Source organism: Zea mays, chromosome 3, assembly GCF_902167145.1.
Source record: "Zea mays cultivar B73 chromosome 3, Zm-B73-REFERENCE-NAM-5.0, whole genome shotgun sequence".
Lineage (NCBI taxonomy): Eukaryota > Viridiplantae > Streptophyta > Magnoliopsida > Poales > Poaceae > Zea > Zea mays.
Window position 1 is genome coordinate 76,837,563 of NC_050098.1, and position 26,748 is coordinate 76,864,310.

General features: G+C 44.1%; 1 pseudogene; it reads right to left on the reverse strand.

Annotated features, from left to right (window-relative positions):
* Window positions 1-26,748, reverse strand: LOC103652017 (uncharacterized; annotated as a pseudogene).

Consider the following 26,748-nt stretch of genomic DNA (forward strand, 5'->3'; position numbering starts at 1 on the left):
CTAACTTACAGTAACTTTGCCAATATTGTTTCTTATTATAGGTTCATTCTCTCTCTTCTTGTATTCCTTCCAATGGTTAAATATTGGAATGTGCTGCCTCAATGTGATTCCACCCTCTGATGCAAACTTAACAGCTTGAATAGGTGGTTCTGGCCTTTTGTTCCCTTCAGTGATTTGGATTGGAATCTTGACTCCCAGTCCTCTGCTTAACGTTTCAAGTTGCCTGCCCATACTTTTTCTCCTTGGTATGATTTCTGTTGTTTGTGGTCATGACAAAAAATGTACATTATCTTACACAATTAGTGTCAAATATAAATAATTATAATTGTGTAGACACAGATTGTTTTTATATGAGTAATGTTGCATATAAAACTAAACATTAGTTGTGATAAAACATAATACAACATATGAATAATTGAGTTCAAATTGAAGTTGTACCCAAATGGGGTAAGTATAGGTTCTGTCACACCCGGCTTTAAGGAACAAAGCCAGGTGCATCTCATACATGCGCCAAGAAGACAACATATATAATAACAGAGTGTATAGAGATAAATGTCATAAAACATCAGAGTATTTATTACATAGCGGAAGACTTAATACAAAATAAAAGAATAAACATAAAACGAACTAAGGATCGTCGGCGCCAATGTCAACCGAGAAACGCCACCTAGATCAGATCAAACAACTCGCCTTGTGGCTCCTCCTGAACCACCTGTTCTTCTCCTGTGGGGGGGGTGTGAGACAGCAAGAGTGAGCTCACATACGTTCATCGCTCAACAAGTTGTGGGGAATAATGTGGCATAAACTCATCAAAGGTGGGAGTTCATGAAGTGTAAGGCTGATCAATGAAATAAAGGCTGAAGCTGAGCATTGCTTTTATAAGTTGGTCAAAATTTTATTAGCAGTTACTAAGTGTAAGTAAATATCAAACCTTAGAAATAATAAATAAAAGTAATAATAAAATAATCCCAAATGCAATGATATGACAGATTAAGTTTAAGTTCCATAAATTAATCATGTGAGTGTCCGAGCCGCTCATGACCGTGAGCACGGCTAGTATACCAGTTTTACACTCTGCAGAGGTTGTGCATCTTTACCCACAAGTCGTGTTACCCATTTGCCACAGAGTTGATCAGACTCCATACACCTCTACCGAGGAAGCGAGGCAGGGTACCACTACGAGGCCTTTACAAAGTTCCACTAGCTTCAGACTACCCGCTACAGTTTATAGGAAGCTCCAGTGCAGGGTTCTTGCCTGACCGCCATCGCAGCAAAATCAACCCAAGGACCTCCCTACACTGACCACTCCCCTACTGCCCTTGCCCCTTTCGGGTAAGGTAGCCCTCCACTAGCTTTCCTAGTTAATCAGCCAAGGGCGTCCCATTATACCCTTGTGGTAGCACTGTTTTCCCGGGTGGTTCTCCATGTTCCCATTAACATAATGATCTTATCATGAACATAAAATAATGAACATATAATAGCAAGTGTAAAAATGAGTGATGAATATCTCTATACCCAAATCCACATAAAGCAATAACATGTACTACCCAAAAACTTAGTAGTAAAACCAGTGGTGAAGCAAGATATAAAGATAGTCAAAATCTAGGGTATCCTATTGGGTCCCATCAAAATTAACCTATGCAGATCATTATGAATAATAAGAACATGAATGGGTAAAAGAGGTGATCAAGGGCACAACTTGCCTTCAACGAGCTCCTGCTCAGCAGTCTCTACCAGCTGAACCTCAGAATCCTCTGTAGCTTGCTCGTCTACTCGCATCAACACAATACATACATAGTATAGCAAGAATTAACATTACACCAACCATGTAAACAAAATACACAGTAATAATCTAGACATTAAAATGAGATCATAGGAACTGGAATCATTAAATTTGGAGGTCATATGCATTTTCCATGAATTATACAAATTATATGAATTGTTTTTATATTAAAAACTCATTTTCTAATTCATTTTCTTGATTTTATAACTCTCGGGACGGGGCATCAAATATTGAAAACTGCAGGGGCTCACTGGTAACTTATCCTAGACTCAGTGAACAATGCCACCAGGACGACGGGTTTATTATTAAATTGCCCAGGGACTCTTTAGCAAAATTACACGGCCGAAGCGGTATGGTGTGATATGGACCGTTGGATCTGAGATCGAGCGCCCAGATTAGATCCGGTGGCTCGCAAGGCGGCAAGTGCTCCCAGACGTTGGATTCCCCACTGGCGGCCCTGATTTAAAATCCTATGACCTAATCTCAGTCGTCCGCACCAATCCAACGGCTCGCGAGCGTCTTCAACCTCACGACCAAGCCACGGAGGCACCGCCTAGGGGAAAGCACGGTGGACCATCACCGGAGTCCGGGCTACACGCCCCAAGAACCCACCCTAACCCCAATCTATCAGAAGCTAGACTATGGCACGGCAATAGCGAACACGGGGGAGATAAAATTACCGAGGATCGGGGCGCGTGGGCGAGTTGTCCACGATGAGGGTCGACTCACGACGAGGGAAGAACTCTGATGAGGAATTCACGAGATCCTGCCGGTCCCCAACGCCCGTGAATGCACCGCACTGGTTCCCAGAGCCGCTGCGACTTCGCTCGATCGCACCACCAGGGCAGGGCACCGATCCCCGCAGTCACCCGATGGCAGCGTGGATTCTCTCCTCCCAGGGGTCGTGGCGGATTCTGGTGATCAGGCTAGACCTAGGCTTAACGGGTCGAGGGAGGAGGGATGGTGACCCGACTTTTATCACCCAGAGAGGTCGGCCAGAACGGTTGAGGCGGCTGGGAGCTACGCTGGTGGAGGCTGCGGCGAAATCGCGGGGTCGTTGCAACGAGCGAGAGTTGGAAGATCTACAGGGCTGCGGTCGCGGGCCCACCAGTCAGCCAGAAAACGGATTAGCGGGCGCGTGCGGCAGAGAGAGAGGATCCGATGAGCGGGGGAAGGACTGGCTAACGGAGCCCACACGTCAGTCTCTTCCACAGGAGAGCAGTGGGGTCACTGCTGGGCCGCGTGGAAGAAAGGTAAGGTGGGCCGCGCGGGAGGTGGAATGGGCCGAGAGCGATGTTTTGGCCCAAGCGGCGTTTTCCTCATTTTTCCTTTTTTTATTTCTAAGTTTAGTTTGAATTCAAATTTAAATTCGAGTTTGTGCCAAATTCCTTCTCATTTATTTGTGTGAAGTTAAACTAACAATTTTAGAGATATAATTTAGATATGATATATATTTTATATCATATCTCTTCTTCTCATTTTATAAAACCCTAATTTTAATTTAGGGTTTGATTTAACTTCTAGCATTTATTATCTTATTATCCTTATTATTTTATTAATGCACAAACATATAAACTCCAACATGAGGCACTTTCTTTTATTTTAGTGTCTTTGGTTTGATTTAATCACTCTTCATTTTATGTATGCTCTTTTCATGATGCAAATGAGGCACATAAAATAAGATAATCACTATATAATCCTTTTATACAATTATACAATTTTGAGTATTACAAATCCTACCCCCCTTAAAAATAATCTCGTCCTCGAGATTTAGGAAGATCTAGGGAAAAGATGAGGAAAATCTATGCGAAGCTCTTCTTCTCTTTCCCAAGTAGCTTCGTCCTCACCGTGGTGACTCCATTGTACTTTGCACATCTTTATCACCTTATTTCTTGTAACTCGAGTCAAAGTGTCCAGAATCTTGATTGGGTACTCCGCATAAGTCAGATCATCTTGAACACTAAGGTCCTCCATTGGTAGTTGCTCCTCAGGTACCCTGAGGCACTTCTTTAGCTGGGACACATGAAACACATCATGTACATCTGACAGATGATCGGGTAACTCCAGTCGATATGCAACTTCACCCACTCGCTTTAAGATCAAGAAAGGTCCAATGAAGCGAGGGGACAACTTTCCTTTAACTTTAAATCTCCTCATACCACGGATTGGTGACACCTTCAGATACACGTGATCACCCTCCTTAAACTCCAGTAGTCTTCTCCTATTATCAGCATATCTCTTTTGCCTTGATTGTGCAATTCTCAAATTCTCCCTTATCATTCGAACTTGTTCTTCTGCCTCTTGAATAAGTTCAGGCCCAAAGAACTGTCTTTCTCCAGTCTGATCCCAATACAGGGGAGTCCTGCATTTCCTGCCATACAAAGCCTCAAATGGTGACATCTTCAAACTGGCCTGGTAGCTATTATTATAAGAAAACTCAGCATAGGGTAAGCTCTTCTCCCAACCGCCACCATGCTTGAGAGCACAAGCTCTTAACATACCTTCCAGCACTTGATTAGTCCTCTCTGTCTGTCCATCAGTCTGAGGATGGTAGGCTGAACTAAAATTCAACTTTGTATCCAAGCTCTCATGCAACTTCTTCCAAAACCGAGAAGTAAACTGTGATCCTCGATCAGACACGATCTTCTTAGGCACTCCATGTAAACAAACTATCTGAGTCATATACAATTCTGCTAGCTTGGCTCCCGTGTAATTAGTCCTCACGGGTATGAAATGAGCCACTTTTGTCAATCTGTCCACAATTACCCAAATAGAGTCATATCCTGCTGGAGTGCGGGGTAGTCCAACAATGAAATCCATACCAATTTCTTCCCATTTCCACTCGGGAATCTTAAGCGGGTGCAATAGTCCAGCTGGTCTTTGATGTTCGGCCTTAACTCTTTGACACACATCACACTTAGCCACATGGGCAGCAACATCTCTTTTCAGTCCATACCACCAATACTTTTGCTTCAAATCTTGATACATCTTGGTGCTACCAGGGTGGATAGAATAATCAGAATCATGAGCTTCTTTCAATATAGCCTCACGAAGGCTATCAATCTCCGGAACACATATCCTATCCTTGAACCATATAGTACCTTGCTCATCCTCCGTGAATTCTGGAACTCGACCTTCCGTAATAAGATCCTTAATCTCTTGAATTTTAGCATTACCAACCTGACCTTTACGAATCTCTTGCTCCAAGGTAGGTTCCAACTCAATGGTAACTCCTTCAGTATGAGTAACAATTCCCAAATTAAGTCTCTCAAAGTCTTTTGCTAATTCATCGGGTAGTTGGACGACAAAAGCGGAGTGAACATGCTCCTTCCGACTCAAGGCATCTGCAACCAAATTCGCCTTGCCCGGGTGATAGTGAATCTCCAAATCATAATCCTTAATGAGCTCCAACCAACGGCGTTGCCTAAGGTTGAGATCCTTCTGAGTGAATATATACTTCAAACTCTTATGATCCGTATATACTTGGCACTTAGTTCCCATAATATAATGTCTCCAAATCTTAAGTGCATGCACAACTGCTGCTAGTTCCAAGTCACGAGTGGGGTAGTTCAATTCATGTTTCCGCAACTGACGAGACGCATAGGCGATCACGTGTCCTTCTTGCATGAGTACACATCCCAATCCTTGTCCACATGCATCACAATAAATGTCAAATCCCTTCTGTAGATCTGGCATAACCAACACTGGGGCGACATCAATCTCTTCTTTAATTGATCGAAGCTATCTTGGCACTTCTCATCCCACTTAAACTCTCTTCCCTTCTCCAGAAGCGAGGTCATAGGCTTAGCAATCTTAGAAAATCCTTCAATAAATCTCCGATAATATCCTGCAAGTCCCAAGAAACTCTGAATCTCCATAACTATAGTGGGCACTCTCCACTCCATTATCTCCTTCACTTTAGCAGGATCCACTGCTATTCCTCCATTAGAAATAATATGTCCAAGGAATGGCACCTCGCCAATCCAAAACTCACATTTGCTATACTTGGCGTAGAGTTGATCATCTCTTAGCTTCTGTAGCACCAATCTCAAATGTTCCTCATGATCACTATCACTCTTGGAATAAATAAGATTATCGTCGATGAATACTACGACGAATCTGTCCAAATACTCCATAAACACCTTATTCTTCAAATCCATAAAGTAGCTGGTGCATTAGTTAGTCCAAATGACATAACAGTGAACTCATATAATCCATATCGAGTCGAGAAAGCCGTCTTGGGAATATTCGATGGTCTAATCCTCATCTGGTGGTAACCAGATCGGAGGTCAATCTTTGAGAATACCCTAGCATCTCTCATCCGATCAAATAAATCCTCATTGCGGGGTAACGGGTACTTGTTCTTCACAGTGACATCATTAAGTGATCTATAGTCCACACACATCCTCTGGGATCCATCCTTCTTCTGTACAAATAGAACCGGTGCTCCCCAAGGTGAGGAACTCGGACGAATGTAACCAGCCTCTTGTAATTCCGTCAACTGCTTCTTCAGCTCCTTTAACTCTTCTACCGACATCCTGTATGGTCGCTTAGATATAGGGGCAGTTCCAGGTAGAAGATCAATCACAAACTCAACTTCTCTATCTGGTGGCATCCCTAGTAACTCCTCTAGAAAGACATCCGGAAAATCCTTAACCACACGGATGTTGTCACCAACAAACTTCCCATCGACTAAGAATGCCGCTAGTTTGGTGGTGGTAGTTACTGCAATTCCAACTTCAAATCTTTCTCCTTTGGAACTGGTGAGTTCTTTGGTTCCTTTAGCACAGTGTATAAACTGCCTTTGCCTTTCTTAACCATGACATACCAAGGATCACGTCTATAGTGCTCTCTTCTAACACTATAGGTGTAGCCTATCTAGGTTAGAAACACAGGGTAAGAAGGGAAGAATTGTAGACAAGGCGAGTAATTACGAATCATGTTACTTTGGGGGATTCATTAGCTAAGTGTTGCCTACTAAAGCTAATTCATTAATTATGGTGGTACATGCTAAAATGCCCGTCTATACTATTTCAATCAATCAAAGAAGCAAATCAGTCATTGATCATCAGAACAATCAACCAGCATTTTTTAATAGAGAAAATAATTTTAGTTTTGTCTCAGGTTTCCTATCTCTTAAAAGATCATAAGTGTAGGATTCCAAGGTGTGAACTCCATCTTGTCTCAGAGTAGAGAAGGTAAGAATGATCAGAGTAGAACAGTAGAAGGTGAGGCATGATCAAGATAAGTGTAGAAAGAATTAGAGTAAGGTAGGTAGGTAAGGGTTTGTCCATTTCTATCTAGGTTTCGTCCTACAGTCAACATTTCCTCCGATACCACTTCTGTCACACCCGGCTTTAAGGAACAAAGCCAGGTGCATCTCATACATGCGCCAAGAAGACAACATATATAATAACAGAGTGTATAGAGATAAATGTCATAAAACATCAGAGTATTTATTACATAGCGGAAGACTTAATACAAAATAAAAGAATAAACATAAAACGAACTAAGGATCGTCGGCGCCAATGTCAACCGAGAAACGCCACCTAGATCAGATCAAACTCCTCGCCTTGTGGCTCCTCCTGAACCACCTGTTCTTCTCCTGTGGGGGGGGTGTGAGACAGCAAGAGTGAGCTCACATACGTTCATCGCTCAACAAGTTGTGGGGAATAATGTGGCATAAACTCACCAAAGGTGGGAGTTCATGAAGTGTAAGGCTGATCAATGAAATAAAGGCTGAAGCTGAGCATTGCTTTTATAAGTTGGTCAAAATTTTATTAGCAGTTACTAAGTGTAAGTAAATATCAAACCTTAGAAATAATAAATAAAAGTAATAATAAAATAATCCCAAATGCAATGATATGACAGATTAAGTTTAAGTTCCATAAATTAATCATGTGAGTGTCCGAGCCGCTCATGACCGTGAGCACGGCTAGTATACCAGTTTTACACTCTGCAGAGGTTGCGCATCTTTACCCACAAGTCGTGTTACCCATTTGCCACGGAGTTGATCAGACTCCATACACCTCTACCGAGGAAGCGAGGCAGGGTACCACTACGAGGCCTTTACAAAGTTCCACTAGCTTCAGACTACCCGCTACAGTTTATAAGAAGCTCCAGTGCAGGGTTCTTGCCTGACCGCCATCGCAGCAAAATCAACCCAAGGACCTCCCTACACTGACCACTCCCCTACTGCCCTTGCCCCTTTCGGGTAAGGTAGCCCTCCACTAGCTTTCCTAGTTAATCAGCCAAGGGCGTCCCATTATACCCTTGTGGTAGCACTGTTTTCCCGGGTGGTTCTCCATGTTCCCATTAACATAATGATTTTATCATGAACATAAAATAATGAACAGATAATAACAAGTGTAAAAATGAGTGATGAATATCTCTATACCCAAATCCACATAAAGCAATAACATGTACTACCCAAAAACTTAGTAGTAAAACCAGTGGTGAAGCAAGATATAAAGATAGTCAAAATCTAGGGTATCCTATTGGGTCCCATCAAAATTAACCTATGCAGATCATTATGAATAATAAGAACATGAATGGGTAAAAGAGGTGATCAAGGGCACAACTTGCCTTCAACGAGCTCCTGCTCAGCAGTCTCTACCAGCTGAACCTCAGAATCCTCTGTAGCTTGCTCGTCTACTCGCATCAACACAATACATACATAGTATAGCAAGAATTAACATTACACCAACCATGTAAACAAAATACACAGTAATAATCTAGACATTAAAATGAGATCATAGGAACTGGAATCATTAAATTTGGAGGTCATATGCATTTTCCATGAAGTATACAAATTATATGAATTGTTTTTATATTAAAAACTCATTTTCTAATTCATTTTCTTGATTTTATAACTCTCGGGACGGGGCATCAAATACTGAAAACTGCAGGGGCTCACTGGTAACTTATCCTAGACTCAGTGAACAATGCACCAGGACGGCGGGTTTATTATTAAATTGCCCAGGGACTCTTTAGCAAAATTACACGGCCGAAGCGGTATGGTGTGATATGGGCCGTTGGATCTGAGATCGAGCGCCCAGATTAGATCCGGTGGCTCGCAAGGCGGCAAGTGCTCCCAGACGTTGGATTCCCCACTGGCGGCCCCGATTTAAAATCCTATGACCTAATCTCAGTCGTCCGCACCAATCCAACGGCTCGCGAGCGTCTTCAACCTCACGACCAAGCCACGGAGGCACCGCCCAGGGGAAAGCACGGTGGACCATCACCGGAGTCCGGGCTACACGCCCCAAGAACCCACCCTAACCCCAATCTATCAGAAGCTAGACTATGGCACGGCAATAGCGAACACGGGGGAGATAAAATTACCGAGGATCGGGGCGCGCGGGCGAGTTGTCCACGATGAGGGTCGACTCACGACGAGGGAAGAACTCTGATGAGGAATTCACGAGATCCTGCCGGTCCCCAACGCCCGTGAATGCACCGCACTGGTTCCCAGAGCCGCTGCGACTTCGCTCAATCGCACCACCAGGACGGGGCACCGATCCCCGCAGTCACCCGATGGCAGCGTGGATTCTCTCCTCCCAGGGGTCGTGGCGGATTCTGGTGATCGGGCTAGACCTAGGCTTAACGGGTCGAGGGAGGAGGGATGGTGACCCGACTTTTATCACCCAGAGAGGTCGGCCAGAACGGTTGAGGCGGCTGGGAGCTACGCTGGTGGAGGCTGCGGCGAAATCGCGGGTCGTTGCAACGAGCGAGAGTTGGAAGATCTACAGGGCTGCGGTCGCGGGCCCACCAGTCAGCCAGAAAACGGATTAGCGGGCGCGTGCGGCAGAGAGAGAGGATCCGATGAGCGGGGGAAGGACTGGCTAACGGAGCCCACACGTCAGTCTCTTCCACAGGAGAGCAGTGGGGTCACTGCTGGGCCGCGTGGAAGAAAGGTAAGGTGGGCCGCGCGGGAGGTGGAATGGGCCGAGAGCGATGTTTTGGCCCAAGCGGCGTTTTCCTCATTTTTCCTTTTTTTTATTTCTAAGTTTAGTTTGAATTCAAATTTAAATTCGAGTTTGTGCCAAATTCATTCTCATTTATTTGTGTGAAGTTAAACTAACAATTTTAGAGATATAATTTAGATATGATATATATTTTATATCATATCTCTTCTTCTCATTTTATAAAACCCTAATTTTAATTTAGGGTTTGATTTAACTTCTAGCATTTATTATCTTATTATCCTTATTATTTTATTAATGCACAAACATATAAACTCCAACATGAGGCACTTTCTTTTATTTTAGTGTCTTTGGTTTGATTTAATCACTCTTCATTTTATGTATGCTCTTTTCATGATGCAAATGAGGCACATAAAATAAGATAATCACTATATAATCCTTTTATACAATTATACAATTTTGAGTATTACAGGTTCTCAATATATATTTGTGACTCGCCAAAAGCATTCATGATATTATCCTAGTAATGATAGATATTGTAGTCCAAAAAGTTAAGATGCCCACTTGCCTTGATTCCCAGTGTGGTTATCACCCTCCTGTATCTGGAAAGTAGGTTGTGCAACAGTATCATGTCTTGGATGGGCTCATTGTTTGTGGCAGTATTGGAACTAGGATGTGTAGGAACAATAAGGTTGTGGGTCAAATCATGGTTTGTGGTGGCACTTGAACTGGGTTGTGTAGAAACATTTAGGCTATGGGTAGACATTTGGTTTACTTCAGCAACTCTTTGTCTAGTGACTCTAACTGGTCGTTCCTGCACAGGTGCCATAATTATTTTATTTCCTCTTGTTACTTTTGTTGACATATGTTCACCATCATTGGAGATGTGGGTAGGGACACCTTTACGAGCTTGGAATTCCTAAATATATGTACAACACAATAAACATGTTCATATCAAATTATTTGTGAACCCAAAAGTAATGATAGATAATGTGAGGAAGCTAAGAGAGTAATCAGTACCATGCCAACATCCTTTTCACCAGAATCCTCAACGTTCTCACCATAATATAAAGAACCTGATTCCTGAAGATTGCCTTGTTTGTTGTTTGCAGTTGTTGCGGTGATCATTGTTTTTAATTGTCCAAGGCCTAGCCGTTGAAACAATTGATTGTTCTTCATCATATTCACAGCCCTCATTTTCTCGTATTCAGTACGAGGGTCTTCTGTACATTTAAAATGAAAATGAATAAATGAAAAAGGTATCGAACACAATAAAGAAGAAATTGTAATGCGTCAATTATATTCAACACTTGATATCTTGTGTCAATTTCTTGGTTGGTCCAAAACGTTATATATAGATGGATAAAGTTCTCCACCCAATGTTAAAAAACATCCTGTCTAGTTTGACAATGAATAAAATCGATCTAGCTATGTCTAATTGAAAATTTGTATTCTGAAATATTGAGCATTTGCAATTGGCGCATATAGCCAAGAGATCTAAGCAACCAGAAAATATTGTTGAATGTCTTTAACTTATGGTCTTAGAATGTCTTTAATTATCATTAGTTCATTACTCACGGTACTAATGAAATATTACTCAAAAACATGCTTTAACTTATGGTCTTAGAATGTCTTGAATTATCATTGGTTCATTACTCACAGTACTACTGAAATATTACTCAGAAAATTCAATAGTATTTTTAAATGTGTTGCCTTAAGGCTACAATCTCTTAGTTTGCAAGGCAGTTTTCATAATGATTGAAATTTAATAGTGATAACACTTTAAATCTGCAACTAGTACAAAATGAACTTTTACTTAATATGAAATTATCATTTAGATTATGAAATGTGCATGCACAACCTCAAACCAACATAATATTGTTATGACTTATATTACCGTTTTTTCTCACGCGCGCAAAGGGTGCGCCATTTACTAGTTAGCAGGAATTGCAGGGAATAGTAGACACACAAGCAACATCTTAACCGATCACACCATGGTAGTAGGCTAGCAACTAGATACTAAAATAGCTAGAAGTTTCTAGTATATACGTGACATGAGCAGTCGCAATCTACATCATGATTCTACCCAGATCCAAAGCTTATGGAGGTTCGAGGTTGGGCAGGAAGCAGGTAGCGCAGAGAAGTTGCTGTGTGTATGCCAACGGCAGCGAGCACCTTCTCCCTATCACCGGCGGAGAAATTGCCGAGCGAGGAGGCCGCTGAAGGCTCGGAACGAGTCATTCGTGCGACCATAGTGGAAGGCAACGGTAGGCGGAGGTTGCGGTAGGTGATGGCAGTTGCGGCTAGTGGAGACAGTGAAGGCAAAGGAGGAGGCACCGCGATGGCGAGGACGAGTCAGGCGACAGAGAAGAGGAGGCGACAGATGGTGGAGGTATGGGAGGCGGGAAGGATGGGGACAGAGCTCATGAGTCGTCATGGCCATGGAGGAGAAAACCTTCCCAAACCAAGATCCCGCTGCTTCACGAACTGACGAACAGAGAGGAGCAACTAAACAAAATTACCTTTGGAATTCCGTGAGGGCCATGTGGATCTCGTCCCGGGAGGCATCGTGGGGAGGTCACCGGACCACGGCAGACGACTGCTACGAGGGAGGGTAAGGAAGAGAGGTCAGGTGAAGAAGATATGTGTAGGGAGGTTATGCGAGGACGTCCAGCCATTTCGGAGTTAGGTGAAGAAGATAGGCAAAAAAAATAAAAAAAGGAAGCCGACTGCTACGAGGGAGGGTAAGGAAGAGAGGTCAGGTGAAGAAGATGTGTAGGGAGGTTATGCGAGGACGTCCAGCCATTTCGGAGTTAGGTGAAGAAGATAGGCAAAAAAAATAAAAAAAAGGAAATAGCTGAATAGAGTTAATAGGAGTCGAACCTACCACCTCAGGTGGTTCCTATACAGAGCGGACCATTACACTATGTGAAGACTGGTGATGATGTAACGGAGCTAGTCTTATTTGTTAGTAGCAGTTGTAGTAAAAATGGAGAACCGAAGTAGCATCCATCAAGTCTGCAGTTTTAAATGGAGAACTGATGCAATACAAATCTGCTCCCAGTCAAGTAACATCCAACAATCTGCAGTTTTAGAAACACAAGCACATATGCTCCCAGTAACACACAACCATCCAAGCATTTTTCATACTATGTTTTACTTAATAAGAATAGGGAATCATATATTAACAGTGATGTACAACCCTTCAGTTTTGAAGCATTGTTTCTGGGAGACCCTAAATTAGGTACACAAACAGCATTAATAAGAGGAGAAAAAGGCAGGATTCAAAACTCAACAAAACATGTTTCAGATTTCAGTTTTTACACAACTTGTCTTCACACAACCTGTCAAGAACTTGTTTTCAGAAAATTCAGTTTTCAGTTTTTACACAACCTATCAAGAATCTGTCTTTACACAACACTTTAAAGAGGGGTCCTCATTTTGAATCTGTCTTTACAGAAAATTCAGTTTTCAGTGAATCTATTTTCAATTTTCAGTTTTGTAGTTTACAGTGAACCTGTTTTTAGTTTTCAGTGAATCTGTTTTCAGTTTCCATTTTACAGAAAAATCAGTGAATCTGTTTTCAGTTTTCAGTTTTGCAATTTATAGTGAATCTGCTTTTAGTTTTCAGTTTTTAGTGAATCTGTTTTCAGTTTTCATTTTACAGAAAAATCAATGAATCTGTCTTTATAGAAAACAGACACAAGAAAGTGCATAAATAAGATTTTCAGTCTAATATACAACCGCACCATTACGAACACTGCACAACCTTCAGTTTTTACAGAAAAGAGACATACACAACTTGCATAAACTTCAGTCCTCAGTCCAACACACTACAATTGAAAACAGAACTCAGAGTGTCCACAGTTATGTCTGTTGCTAACTCATTCAAGATCACCCATCTAGTCGTCATCGCTATTATCATCAACAACATTTGGGATATTTCTCTCGTCATTATCACTCGCATATAGCCATCCTGTTTCATCTTCTTCGTCCTCAAAATAATCTTCTTCATCCCTTTGTCTATGTAGATCTTCAACTACACTTGCATCTATAATATCAACATTTTGTACCCAACAGTATCATTGTTTATATCCACTTTAGTATGCTGAATATTAGAAGCAACACATTCATCGTCTTGGTAAGCTGTGAACAACTCTCGTACCATATCAGGCAATCTATCTTCTAGGTTTTCAGACTCATTCAAACTAATATCCTCATTCATACAATATTGTTCTTCTAGATGGTCAGCTTGTTGATTTATTACAGTATCAAATTGTGCCTCCCCATGATGTATCCACGTAGTGTACGTGCTTGCCATGCCATGAATATGTAAATGATCCTCTATCTTTGACTTTGGTCTGGCAATCCGATTCAAACACTTTCGACAAGGACATAGTACCTCATCAATATCTGCAAAATGCTCTGAAATTAACTTCATGAAACTTTTCACTCCTGCGATATGCTGCTTGCTGAAACGCCTACTATTAATCCAAGATCTGTCCTTCTACAAACACAAAAAAACATGTGTCAGTGTATGTTGTTGTTGATCAATTGTGCAAAAAAAATTCTCAACACTATATGTTATTGCTAATATGAAATTCTGAATTAAGGTACAACCCATATATCTACGCCAAACATAAATCAAGTCCATAGATAGCATACCAACTAAAGGTATATACTAAACATTAATTAAATTCCAAATTTTGTGAGAGCAGAAATTTATAGATGCTTATTTTCTTATTTTGTTTTTCATGTTGTGGTAATATTTGGTAATCCAATTAATTGAATGAATATAGACTTTGCTAGTTAACATAATTAAACAATACAAAAATCAATAGAAAACAACAAAAGTAAGCAACACAGACTGAAGCAGGAAGGGGAAAGCGTCGAGGCTCACCAACCAAATCACTAGAGAGTCGGCGCGCCGCTGTCCCGCCGCCGTGCTATTCGTCTATGCCCTGTCGTCGTGCCGCTTGCGGCTTGCCTGCTTGCCACACACTACCTCCTGCTCCCCTGCCTACGCGCAGCCGTCAGCCGCTGCGCTGCTCACCGCTTGTAATGCGCACTGGCGCCGTGCCCTGCGTGGTGTGCTAGGCCACCAGAGAGTCGGCCTCTCGCCTCTCTCCTCTACCTCTCACAAAACCCTAGGCAAGTACCAACGCTCGACGGCTCGAGTCTGCAGCAGTAGCATCCATGACAGAACATAAGTAGTCGCGTGAATTCAACCGGTAGCGGCCAGGAACGAGCCGAGCATACGGATAGGATACGATGTCTTACGTCCATGCAACAGATAATAGCAGTCCGAATGTTAACTAAACAAAAAAGATGATATTAGTGCAATGGGTGAAACCTTACAATGTAATCGATTGGTCTCAGGTTCGATCCCTGTTGCTATCTCTATTGCTTGTATTTTTTATTTTTTCACATAAAATCAATAGAACGCTAATCTAAATTCTAATTGCTGGCAATATTATTTTATATTTTTGTTTCATGTCATACCAGCATCCAAATATGCCACGCAGCCACATATATAATTGCACTTGTGCAAAAAATATATTTTATATTTTTGTTTCATGAATTAAAAAATTATGACAAAATATGAAATGACAACATATGGTCACAATCATGGTACAAAAGGGTACTATGACGATTTACTCTTATGATAATTGCGTATTGTCATTAAATACCGTCACAAAGATGTCGATGTTCTAGATTATGACGATTTTAATGATAGAGATTTTTTTGCGTCACTATATTGGATCACCTCTCAGAAAACGTCATAAACAGAACTAATTTACAACGAAAGTATGTAGTGTCATTGTATATTCGTCATAGAAGGCATAAAATCTTGTAGTGATTATTCCCCACAACTTGTTGAGCGATGAACATGAGTGAGCTCACCCTTGTTGTCTCACACCCCCCCCATAGGAGAAGAACAGGTGGTTCAATAGGAGTCGCATATCGAGTAGTTGATTCGGTCTAGGTGGCGTCTCCCAGTTGACTTTCTGGCGCCAAGGATGGATTTTAGATCCTTTTATAATTATCTATTATTTTGTAAGACTTCCGCTATGTAATAAATACTCTGATTATTGTGACATTTATCTCTATACACTCTGTTATTATATATGTTGTCTTCTTTGGCGCATGTATGAGATGCACCCGGCTTGGTCCCTTAAAGCCCGGGTGTGACAAGAAATCCCTTGATGACACAAGATATAACCATGGCATCATTGTGAGGATAGTCTTTAAGCTGAAGATCCTCCTGGGAGAAGGTGATTGGGATATGAGACCACTTGGATCTGATGAAGGGTCCTTGCACCCCAACATGCTGCACTCTTCTCTGTGCTTCCTTCTTCTGCTTCTTATTAGCTGGCTCTGAGCTTGAACCGCCTGTGATTGGAAGCACCAGCTTCGTAACCGAAGGTGCTACAGCTTGGTTGTTATACGAAGCCATTGTCACAATAGTGGAAGTGAGTTCACCGGAGGTGGGCGCCAATGTTGGTCACTTGTTCTCGAATGCTATGAGTTAAGAACAAGGCAACACAAATGTTAATGATTAAAGACCTTCGTCCTTCGAAGCATTATCTCTCTTAAGACATAATGATCTTCAGACGAAGGTCATGAAGGACATACCTTCATCATTCCAATATGTAAGAATATATATAGGAACATATGAAACATAAAAAGAGCATGAATAATTACATTAATCATTAGATTATTCATTTTGTCATTATATAATCATGAATAAACATCAATGATATCAAATTACATTTATACCTTCGGCTTGACAGAAGGTAAAAATCCGAGTGACATGCAAGCGATTACAAGTCAACGTGAACAGTACGGGGGTACTGTTCATCTATTTATAGGCATGGGACACAGCCCGGACAAAATTACATTCATGTCCTTGATAACTAATCAAAACCATGACACAAACTATCAGGGACTATGCGGTCTTTTCCTCTTTAAGTCGGTGCCACCCTTCGTCTCAAGCGTGTCATCATGCCGAAGCTCTTTCAATTGTAGCTTCGGCATACATCTTCATGTCAAGCCTGCTTGCATGTCATCTTGTCGAAGGTATTTTTGCTTAGAGGACCTTCGGCGGAGAAGAAGGCCCCCAACAATCCCCCTTTGGCATTAATCGCCAAAAACAGAGAACTTGAGGGCCCTTTTAAACTTTCTCCCAAGTGGTAAAATAAATATGAGTGAAGGGTCATACCAATTGAGAGTTACATGAGTAATGACAAAGGGTAAATTATACCGTCAGAGTTGGAGTGGAAGCCTTGCCTTTGCTGGATACTCCATTTCCCTTTCAATCTAAGACTAACCATAGAAATATACTTGAAAGCATATTAGTCTTAGCCTTGGCACAAGAAGAATATGAAATATGCCTTTCTACCAAATGAAAGAGACATGATGAAAGGTATATAAATTCTCTGTATGTGCAATGTTTCAATCAAAGTTCCGAGAATCAAGTATATTTAGCTCATTCCTAAGTTTGCTAAAGGTCTTTTCATCTAGTGGCTTGGTAAAGATATCGGATAATTGGTTGTGGGTGCTCACATAATGTAACACCCTGAATTTCGGAGTATAAAATTTCTTTCTAAATTACCAACCAAATTTAGTTGTTACTCTTCTCTCTCTGTCTCTAGTTTCTCTCTCTCCTTTTCTTTTTGTAGAATTATTTTAATTAGGGAGGGATTATTTATTTTATTTTGTCCAAACCATATGAGTCATGAAATGTTGCATTATGTTGAGCTCCAAGTATTCTTTGAATTGTTGCACGTGTTTGATTTGGTTTGAATTTGAAACTTGATTTGAACTTGAATTGAAAACCCTAGAGAAAAAATATAGAAAAGCAATTAGAAATTCCCTGGAAAATAGAAAAGCAATATTGGACCAACTAGCCTAGGCCGACCCAACCCCCGCGCGCGCTCCCGCGCTCGAGCGCCCGCCCACGCTGACAGGTGGTCCTGTTTCGCCCGCGCGCTCTCTCCCCTCTCTCCCACTGCGCGGTGGGCCCTTTCCGTCAGTGTTGACCGTTCGTTCATGGATTTCCATCTCGCTGCCCCGTGGATCCCACCCGTCAGCCCCCTCAGTCGTCCCTAACCTCTCGCCCACGCCCCCCGCCATGGACGCGCCCACGACCGCGCGTTCTCCGGCCACGTTCTCACGCTCGCGCCCCTTTAGAAGCCCGCACACCGCTCGCCCACTTTCCCCCATTCATTTGCGCCTCCAGCCGAGCTCTCTCGCCCCCTCCCTCGCCCTGCACACATAACCAGGGCGTCCGCCGCCGCTCACCGAAGTTCACCGCCCGTTCTGCGACCGGCGTTGAACCCTTGTCGCACCCTTTTTCTCGGTAAGCTCTACCGCACCACCAGTAGATCGAGACACCCCTCTGTTCGCCCCTAACCCCTCTAGTTTGTCCAGTTCGCATTCACCGGAGCCTTCCCCATGCAGTCGAAATCCGCCGTGGTCGACCTGAGGCTCCACCGCATCCCCGTCGTTCCCCAAGCACTCCGAAGCTCGCACTCGAGGTGAGCAACCTACCCATACCTTTATTGCATCAACTACCGCCCAGTGCCCGCGAAATTCTTTGCCGGAGTTGACCCGCACCACCGTAGGCTACCTCGCCGTGTTCTGTGCCCTCTGCTACCCCCATGTCGGTTTTGCGCCCATGGCTGGGTTCGCTAGATCGCCCTAAGCGCGCTCGAGCTATTCCCCAAACCCCTAGAGCCCTGCCGTGGCCATCCCCCTCATCTCCGGTGAGACCTCGGCACGGAGTCGAGCGGTGCCACCCTCATCCGTAAAACCTTCTCGGCGTTGATATCCACTATCTGATCCTGATCGTGTGGTCTAGATCACCGGGTACCGGTTCGCACCTACACGCCCTGTCCCCAGGCCCGCTAGTTAGTGCCTGCGCCCCCTGGCGCTGGGCCCGACTAGTCAACCCGCCTTTCCCTCTGGTCGCTGACAACCGTCCCCGCCTGTGAGTCTCGCCCGCGCCCATGCGCACGTCCGCGGGTCTGATCCTGGCCGTTGCTCGCTGATCCGATGGCCGAGATCACTCCGTACCCCTTCGCGTGAAACTTTAGCTAAAGGGACACTCGGGTTTTAGAGAATTAACCCATCGTCCTGAGTTTTTGCGCGCAGACCCCTGGTTTCTTTTAAACAGCCCCCTGTGCTTTTAAATAATTACAGAATTAGACCTAATTTCATATTTTAAACATCAAAACTTGTTTATTTCATATCTTTTTCATATGAACTCCAAATTTAGTGGTTCAAATTGCAAAATGTTCATAAGAATATTCTCTGTCGAAATAAGTTATGTTCATCTATAGTCTATACACTTTAATTTTATACCTAGACTATAAGTTAGTGTATATGTTGATTTATTCCCTTAATAAAATAAATAAAAAGGAAAACCCTAGGGGTAAATGGATGTTTAATCTTGTTAGGTTAATAATGTGTAATATAAGAATTAATCTCTGGTTTAACTTTTAGGTCTCAGTAAAATGAATAGTATTAGATTATGTAATTATGGACAACACTTAAAGGGTAATCAACTCCTAAATAAGATTAGTTCATTTTATAATTTGATCTCTTTTTTCTTTAATTAGTACTATACCTTTTGAGATATGTTCCAATGTTTGTACATGATTGGTGTGCTGTTCATTTGTCATTTACCAAATGTATTGAATGCATGATCGTTTTATTTAGACAACGAGCAACTTGTGGTTCCTAAGTGTGTTGCCGAAGATCTCCCTGAGCAACAACCTGGTGAAGGCAAGTGATAGTAGACGCAGCCTGATCTTCCGTGAGATACGATAATGTCACACCCGGTTTTAGAAGGCAAACCGAATGCGAACCATGTACGTGCCATGATCAGGAATTCACGTACACAGCAGTCACACAGTGCTAAAATTATGACATAAAAGAGGGTATAATAGTCGATTACATCATGATGTCCGAGACATCCACATAGTCTTTAACAATAATCAAAGTGCGAAAAAGAAACGTAGATAAACACGACCTACACAGGCAGCCGACTGAGGGTTTGCTGCTAACCCACGCCTAGAACACATCGTACTCTTGGAAGTCCTCCACGACTTCATCTTCACCTGAGCAGTGGTTGCAACGCGGACAACCTGGGGGGGGGGGTTTGGTGTGTAAAGCAAGGGTGAGTACACATCAACATACTCAGCAAAATGTCCCGTTTGGCTATAGTGGACTAGCTTTATGTGGAGTTAAGTCAAGCGATTGCTTTTAGTTGGTCAGGTTATTATTTACTAGTAGAAAGCCAGGTTTTAGCATTAACCCAAGTTATTAACCCAGATGTACCCTTTCCAAACGGAAAGAATACCACTTACCATTACCATAGTCATAACCAAAACCATCATTCTCATCACCACCTGTAAACCAAACATCTCTGATCAAGCATCTCTAATCAATGGAGCTCCCTTGGCCGCTCATAACCGCGAGCACGGCTGATATATCAGTTTCATAACACTCTGCAGAGGTTGCGCACTTTACCCACAAGCCGTGATTCCCTCTTGCCTCGGGCCGATCAAACCCTTAAACACTACCAAGGTGAATAGGTAGGGTCTCACTACGTAGCCTTTACAATGATTCCCTGGGGCTGTAGCCGTCAGTTAGGTTTCCTAAATGCACCGAACTACTCCCCAAGGGGCGAACCAACCTTGGCAGAGCGAGCCGCATACACCGAGCCCCATTAACGACATGACAGCAAAGCGAACTACACCCTAGTTCATCTAATTACTCAGCTAAGGTTGTCCCACTCCACCCTCATGGTTGCACTATTTTCCCGGACGGTCATCCAACGAACAGGTCCTTACGGAGAGGCACTCGAGAAACAGACCGAGTCCCCTAAAGGGCCACAAGTACCATCATCATAATCAAAAGGGAAAACAGCGTATCATAGATAATCTCATCATGTTGATTCATTAATGTGAAGCGCTAGCATAAAGCTAAACTGAAATAACCCAACCAGAATAGGTAAACAAGGACAAGATAGACAAAAGCTAGTCAATCCTTAGGTATAAATGTGTAAATGCGGGAAGTGAATTATAAGAATTAGTAGGACATAGATGGGTCAAGGGACACTTGCCTTCACCAACCGACTGCTGCTTAGGGTCTTCACCTGCAACTCCTTTGGACTCCGCCAACTGACCATTATCTATATGAGTTCAAACATACATTCCACACATTTAATACAAAGAAAAGTACACCATACAATAGAGTGCAACAAATAGACAGACGTTCGACACAGGGCTCAGACTTACGACTAAGCGAGAAAGAGAAAGTAACGGTCGAGGCTACGGTCGAAGAGCGATCACGTCACATGATTATAAATTAAATTACACATCTGAACAGAATGGTATTAATATTGCCATCGCGTTTAGCATAAGATAAAGTCATGTTCCATATTTAATTATTATGAACAGATTAAAATAGATTAAAAGGATTGTCACGCGGCGGGACGCGCGACACAACACTTAAATTGAATTAAGAAATAAATGACTCGTCGCGCGACGGAGCGCGCAACGAGACACTTGCAATAATTATAAAGAGACGTTAGGCGTCGCGCGACGAAACACACGACGACATACGTTAACTGAACTGAATTTTAAACGAAACATCGTGTGACGAAGCGCGCGACAAAGATCATTAACAAAGGTGAATTTAAAATGAATCATCGCGCGACAAAGCGCGCAACACAGCACATCGACTAAACTAAAATTGAAAAAGGGATTAAGTTGAAAGTCGAACGCCACGCAACTACAGTTGCGCGCGCGAACACGCCTCGCGTGCCGGGGCACGCGAGCGCGGGGTCGCGGGGCATGCAGGCGCACGGGGCGTGAGGGCGCGGGAACGAGCCGCCATGGGGCGCGAACGCGCAGGGGCACGGACGCGGGGGCCACGGAGCCGAGCCGCCACCGGCCGCGGGGCGAGCCGCCGGGGGCGCAGGGCGCGCGGGCGCGGGGCCGCATGGGGGCGAGCCACCAGGGGCGCAGGGCGTGGCGCGAGGCACGCGGGCGAGACGTCGGGCACGGGCCGCCGCCGGGGGGTCGCGGACGCGGGGCTGGGCCACCGGGGGGCGTGCACGACGGGGGCAGGGCCACCGGGGGGGGGGGGGGGGCGACGGGGCAGGGGCGCGCAGGGAAGAAGAAAGGGGAGGGGGAGGGGAAGAGAGAGAGGGAGAGGGGAGGGGAGCTCACCTCGAGGATCCAAATTCCGGCGATCACCGTCTCCAAGACCTAGGGCACCATGGGGAGAGAGAGATATGGGAGAGAGAGAGGTTGCTGCGCGGGAGAATTGAAATGAGGGAAAGAGACCAGAGGAGGGGGGCGCGCGCATGGGGAGGGCACGGACGCCAGGGGCGCACGGGCCGAGACCGAGCCGGGCCATGCTGGGTCGGGCTGGGCTGGGCTGGGCCGCACCGCGGGGCAAAAATCCCATGGCACACACAACCACAGATCAGAATTCAATTCGTGAAGCAAAATCCGAAACGAAACTAAGCAACTCACGCGATTAAGCACGAAATCAGACAAAGAAATATGATTCGGCATGATGCAACACTCATGTCAACTTTGGTTTTGTTTACACATGACACGGACACCAGTCGCTATATTGCTTTGAAATTGGGAAGAAGGAGCGAAACGGGGAAAGAAAAGAGAGTAACGCCTGAATTTGGTGAGTAAAAATAAGAAAAAATTCTACCCCCAAATTCAAGGCGTTACAAACCTATCCCCATTAAAAGAATCTCGCCCTCGAGATTCAAGGTTGGCCAGCAAAGAGTTCAGGATACTTGGCCATCAGATCATCTTCACGCTCCAAGGTTGCTTCTTCCTCAGAGTGGTAACTCCATATGACTTTTCACATTCTGATAGTTTTCCTCCGAGTGACTCTGTCTGCGGTCTCAAGAATCTGCATTGGCTTCTCTATATAGGTCAAGTCCTCCTGGACTTCTAGACCTTCCACTGGCAACTGCTCTTCTGGCACACGCAGACACTTCTTCAGCTGAGACACGTGAAAGACATCATGCACTGCTGACAAGCCTTCTGGCAAACTGAGCTGATAGGCCACTTCTCCATGCCTTGCGAGAATCCGATACAGACCAACATAGCGGGGTGCTAGCTTGCCTTTGACTCCGAATCTTCTGACTCCTCTGATAGGCGAAACCTTCAGATAGACAAAATCTCCGACTTCGAAACTTAGTTCTCTCCTTCTTGTGTCTGCATAGCTTCGCTGCCTTGATTGTGCTATCTTCAGGTTCTCTCGAACCATCTTGATGTTCTCTTCAGTTTCGAGCAGAATGTCTGGCCCGAACACTTGCTTTTCTCCAGGCTGATCCCATTGCAATGGAGTTCTACTACTCTTCCCATAAAGTGCCTAAAATGGTTACATCTTCAAGCTGGCCTGGTAACTATTGTTATAGGAGAACTCTGCATAAGGTAATCTCTTGTCCCATCCGGACTAATCTTGCAACGCACAAGCTCTCAACATGTCCTCGAGGATTTGATTAGTTTTTTCAGTCTGACTGTCTTTCTGCGGATGATAAGCTAAACTAAAATTCAGATGTGTACCCAAGGCTTCATGCAACTGCTGCCAAAAATGAGAGGTGAACTGCGTTCCTCTATCTGACACTATCTTCTTTGGCACACCGTGAAGACAAACGATACGGGACATGTACAACTCTGCCAATACTGCACTGCTATAGTTGGTCTTGACGGGTATGAAGTGGGCTGACTTGGTTAAACGGTCCGCTACTACCCAAATGGAATCGTAGCCGGCTCGAGTGCGAGGCAATCCGACTATGAAGTCCATTCTGATTTGATCCCATTTCCACTGAGGGATTCGCAACAGTTGCAACAATCCAGCTGACCTCTGATGCTCTGCCTTGATCCTTTGACAACTGTCACAAATGGCCACATGGTCTGCGATCTCCCTTTTCATTCTGTACCACCAGAATTTCTTCTTCAGATCCTGATACATCTTCTCACTTTCAGGGTGTATAGAATAAACTAACTCATGAGCTTCCTTGAGGATCAACTCCTGAATAGACTGAACATTGGGAACACACAAGTGGTCCTTGAACCATATCACACCTTCTGCATCTTCTCGAAAATCTTTACCTCTTCCTTCTAGAATCAGTTGCCGGATTTCACTGATATTCTCATCATTCTTCTGTGCTTCTTTGATTGTTACTCCCCGCTTTAGGGTAGGCTCTAACTCAACTGTTACTCCTCGCGTATTGTTCAGAAATCCGAGGCTCAACCTGTCAAACTCTTTGGCCAACTCAAAAGGCATCGGATGAGCGACCATCAGGTTGACTTGACTTTTCTTGCTCAATGCATCTACCACTACGTTTGCTTTGCCTGAATGGTAATGAATCTCCAATTCATAGTCCTTGATCAACTCTAGCCATCTTCGTTGCCTCATATTCAGCTCCGACTGAGTGAATATGTACTTCAGTCTCTTGTGGTCTGTGTAAACATCGCATTTCTGCCCATACAGATAGTGCCTCCATGTCTTCAGTGCGTGAACCACTGCTGCCAACTCTAGGTCATGGATTGGGTAATTCTTCTCATGAACCTTCAGCTGTCGGGACGAGTAAGCCACAACTCTTCCCTCCTGCATCAACATGCATCCCAAACCAGTGTAACAAGCGTCGCAATACACCGAGGAGGGCTTGTGCACATCAGGCAAGACTAAGACAGGCGTTGCAATCAACTTCTCTTTCAGCGCTTCAAAGGCCTCTTGACATTTCTGGGTCCACTTGAACTCAACTTTGTTGCCTAGCAAAGCTGTCATTGGTTTCGTGATCTTTGAAAACCCTTCAATGAATCGCCGATAATATCTGGCCATTCCAATGAAGCTCTTGATTCCTCGAGCATCGGTTGGTGCTTTCCAATTCAGAATGTGCTCCACTTTCTTTGGATCCACAGCTAATCCTTCTTTGTTGATTATGTGACCCAAGAATAGGACTTCATCAATCCAGAACTCGCACTTGCTCAACTTTGCATACAACTGGTGCTCTAGCAATCTCTGCAATACCATCTTCAAATGATTTGCATGCTCTTCTTCACTTTGAGAATATATAAGAATGTCATCAATAAATACCACCACAAACTTGTCAAGATAATCCATGAATACACTGTTCATCAGATTCATGAAGAAGGCTGGTGCATTCGTTAGACCAAAAGACATTACAGTGAACTCATACAACCCATACTTGGTAATGAATGCCGTCTTCGGAATGTCTGAAGGTCGAATCCTGAGCTGATGATAACCTGACCTCAGATCTATCTTTGAAAACACGTTGGCTCCTCTCAACTGGTCAAACAGATCTATTCTGGGCAAGGGGTACTTGTTCTTGATTGTGACCTCATTCAGAGCTCGATAATCAATGCACATCCTTCTAGTGCCATCTTTCTTCTCCACGAACAGGACAGGGGCGGCCCAAGGCGAGGTGCTTGGCCGGATGTAACCTTTCTCTGACAGCTCATCGATCTGCTTCTTAAGTTCAGCTAACTCTGGTCCAGATACTCTATAGGCTCTTTTAGAAATGGGGGTGGTGCCAGGAAGAAGCTCTATAGCAAACTCAACTTTCCGCTCAAGTGGCATATCTGGTAAATCTTCCGGAAACACATCTATAAATTCTGACACAACCTTGATAATCTCGAGTGGATCTGCTTCACTGCTATCAACAGCCATCTGACAACAACTTCCTTTCTTTGGCTCAGGTGGGACTAACTCGGTCACCACTTCCTCTCCTAGTGGAGACATCAACTTGATTGTCCTCTTATCACAACTGATAACTGCCGGATACTTATCCAGCCAATTCATCCCTAGGATGACATCTATTCCCTGAGTACCCATTTCTATGAGATTAGCGGGAAATGCTATCCCCCTTATTTCCACACTTACATTCAAGCAAATGCTATCGGCTCAAATTCTACCATCGGCTGAGTCGATTTGGATGGGGGTTGACATCGTAGTGATTGGAAGATTATGCGCTTCTACCCTAGATGCAGTAATAAATGAAGGCGTTGCTCTAGTATCAAATAACACTTCTGCAACATGGGAGTTGACTGGAAACATACCTACTGTCATATCGGGGGTTTCCTGAACTGCTTCAGCCTCCAAGTGATTCAGTCTCCCATGGTTGTAGCGTGGCTGAGAGCGGTTGCCTGCTCCAGGCTGAGACACATTCTGCTTTGCTGGGGCACTGGGGCCTGACTGCTGCTAGGCTGCCTTCTTTGGACATTGCATCACCCAATGGCCTTGCTCTCCACAGTGGAAACATGCTCTGTTTCCACCCTGAACTGGTGCTGCCTGACTGCTCTGGTTGGTTGCTGGGGCGGGAAGACGAGGTGCCTGCTGATTGTGCCTCTAGAAATGACCTCCTCCTGACTGGTTGTTCTGGCGATTCTGCTGCTAGTGCTAAGGGTACTGCCTTTGGAACTGCTGCTGCTGAGGTGGGCGCTGGTTCTGCCTGAACTGCTGAGGTGGGTTGCCTGAGAAACAAGGGCGATTGCTGCTTCTAAGCTGGGGCCCACTGATCTTACACTTGCGATCGTCCATCTCCTTGCGCTTCTTCTCTGTCAAGATCGCTCTGTCGATCAGGTGCTGAAAAGTGGGGAAGGTATGATTCATAAGATGATACAGTAGAGGGTCGACTAAGCCTCTCAAGAAGCGATACTGCCTCTTGGCATCTGTGTTGACATCCTTAAGAGCATAGCGGGACAGCTGCAGAAACTTGTATCGGTACTCACTGATGGACATAGGCCCTTGCTTGAGTGCCAGGAACTCCTCCTTCACTGTCATCAGGCCTGCTGGAACATGGTACTGGCGGAAATTGCCTCTGAATTCCTCCAAGGTGATGGTGTCGGGGTTGGCATGGGTAGCGAGATAAGTCTCCCACCAAGACTGAGTTGCTCCTCTCAATAGACGAGGACCATACAAAACCTTCTCCATGTCGTCGCACTGAGCTGTGTGCAACTCCCGCTCCAT